The sequence below is a fragment of the Carlito syrichta genome, unplaced genomic scaffold, assembly GCF_000164805.1.
Source record: "Carlito syrichta isolate Samal-C Ts95f unplaced genomic scaffold, Tarsius_syrichta-2.0.1 Scaffold303364, whole genome shotgun sequence".
In the NCBI taxonomy this organism is placed as follows: Eukaryota; Metazoa; Chordata; class Mammalia; order Primates; family Tarsiidae; genus Carlito; species Carlito syrichta.
The window spans coordinates 509218-512066 of record NW_007247460.1 but is presented as its reverse complement, the minus strand read 5'-3'; the positions used below and the strand labels follow the sequence as shown (position 1 = coordinate 512066).

Below are 2849 nucleotides of genomic sequence, written 5' to 3'. Positions count from 1 at the left end.
GGCCTCCCAAAGTGCTAGGATTATAGGCATGAGCCACCGCACCCAGCCTAGGTCATTTTCATCTTGGTATCGCTCCAGCTGCCACTCAGTAGTGTCTATGCAGATCATGCCTGAACATTTCCAGTGACAGGACCCTCACTGTCCATAACCAATCACACCACAATAGTGCTGCCTATTGAGAAAGTTTTTTCGTTCATTCCACAGATATTTATTGAGTGTCAATCACTGTTCTAGGGGTCTGGCATAATGAGGTGTGCCTAACAGGCCAAATCCTTGCCTCCATTAAGTTTACATTTCTTGGAAAATAATAGTTACCACAAATTGAGTTTCTGTTCTAGAGTCTCTACTAGCGTTCTATATGCACCGCTTTCTTCACTCCTATATGCCCTTGCCAGGCAGGCATTACTAGCTCCACTTTACAGAGACAGAAACTGAGGCTCTAAGAGGTCCAGGAACTTTTCTACCTCACACTACCTGTTAGTGGTGAAGCTGGGACTTCTGCCTCGATCTGTGCTCTTTTCACAGCAACGCCTTATGGGACAAGAATGGATAGAGCCTAGATGGACTATGGTAATTTTTAAAAATGTAAAATAACAAGTGTTGGCAAGGATGTGGAGGAACTGGAATCCTCATATACCACTGGTGAGAATGTAAAATGATGTGGCCACTGAGGAAAAGTTTGGCAGTTCCTCAAAAAGCTGGAATTATCAGATGATCTAGCAACTCCACTCCTAGGTATGTACATACCCAAGAGAAATGAAAACTTGTCCACAGAGAAACTGTGAATAGTAAAAGCAGCATCATTCACAATAGCAAAAAAGGTGGAAACAACTCAATTCCATCAACAGATGAATGGATAAATAAAATGTGGGATATCCATACAATGGAATATTATTTCAGCCTTTTTAAAAACTGAAATTCTGATACATTCTATAACACAGATGAAGCTTGAAAACATTATGCTAAGTGAAAAAGCCAGACACAAAAGGTCAAATGTTGTATGATTCCACTTATATGAATAGGCAAATTCATAAAGACAGGAAGCAGAATAGAGGTTACCAGAGGTTGGGTTGGGGGGAGAGGGAATTAGGAATTATTGCCTAATGGATACAGAATATCTGTTTGGGGTGATGACAAAGTTTGGAAATAGACAGTAATGATGGTTGTGCAATATTGTGAATGCAGATAATTTATCATGAATAAGTGGGATTCATCCCAGGGATGCAAGGATAGTTCAACATATGCAAATCAATAAACATGATATATCGCATTAACAGAACCAAAACCATAAATCATACGATCATTTCAATAGATGTTGAAAAAGTATTTAACATTCCTTTATGATAAAAACCCTCAATGAACTAGGCGTAGAAGGAACATACTCAACATAATACAAGCTATATATGACAAACCCACTGCTAATATTGCACTGATTGGAGAAAAACTGAAAACTTTTCCTTTAAGATCTGGAAAAAGAAAAGAATGCTCACTTTCATAACATTTTTTTTTTCAACAAAATACTGGAAGTTCCAGCCAGAGAAATTAGGCAAGAGAAAGAAATAAAGGGCATCCAAATTGAAAAAAAAAGTCAAATTAGACTTGTTTGTAGATAATCTTATACTCAGACAAGTCCAAAGACTTGATCAAAAAAACTGTTAGACATGATAAATAAATTTAGCAAAATCGACATGCAAAATAAGTAGCATTTATATATGCTAACAGCAAACAATCTGAAAAAGAAATCAAGAAAGCAACCCCATTTCCAATAGCTTCAAAGAATGTAAAATACCTATGAATAAACTTACCCAAAGAAGTGAAAGATCTATACATAGAAAACGATAAAACACTGATGAAAGAAATGAAGAGGACACAAAAAATGGAAATAAATTCTACGCTTATGGATTGAAATAATATTGTTAAAATAACAAAGCTCTCCAAAGCAATTTACTGATTAAATGCAATCCCTATCAAAATACCAATGACATTCTTCACAGAAATAGAAAAAAAAAATACTAAAATTAATGTGGAACCACAAAAGATCCCGAATAGCCAAAGCAATCCTGAGCAAAAAGAACAAAGCTGGAGGTATCACACCACTTGACTTCAAAATATACTACAGGCTGTGTTCAATGGCTCAGCCTGTAATTCCAGCACTTTGGGAGGCCAGGGCAAGTGGATTGCCTGAGCCCATGGGTTCAAGACCAGCCTGGACAACTTGGCGAGACCTCATCTCTACAATAAATCAAAAATTAGTCAGGTGTGGTAGGATATGCCTATAGATCCGGCTACTTGGAAGGCTGAGGCAGAAGAATCGCCAGAGCCCAGCAGGTTGACACTGGGGTGGCCATGAGTGTGTCACTGTACTCCAGCCTGGGTGACAGAGTGAGACACCAACTCAAAAAAACCAAACAAACTGCAAAGCTATAGTAACAAAATCAGCTGGTATAAAAACAGACATATAGACCAAGTTGCCTAGGCTGGTCTCGAAACCCTGGACTCAGGCAATCCTCTCGCCTCAGCCTCCCAAAGTGCTGGGATTTACAGGCTTCAGCCACAGCGCCTGACTTGATCTTTACAAATTCTATGAATGGGGGCAACCCTTCGGGTCCCTTCCCACTGTGGGAGCTTCTCTGTCCTCTCAATAAATCCTGCTATCTCAAAAACAAACAAAAAACCAAATTCTACAAATGTCTTAAATTATCATATGTACCCTGAAAATATGTATTATGTATCAAATTTTAAAATTTGTGAATAAATTTAATGCCACTGAACTATATGCTTAAATGGTTAAAATTGAGCCGGGCTCAGTGGCTCAGCCTGTAATCCCGTGCCTTTGGGAGGCTGAGGTG

The 2849-nt window shown here is 38.7% G+C and overlaps 1 protein-coding gene across 1 annotated transcript in view; it reads right to left on the bottom strand.

Moving 5' to 3' along the window:
- The window catches only part of DEF6 (DEF6, guanine nucleotide exchange factor), a 26641-nt gene that overhangs the window by 5911 nt on the left and 17881 nt on the right, over nt 1-2849 (bottom strand). The window lies entirely within an intron of this gene.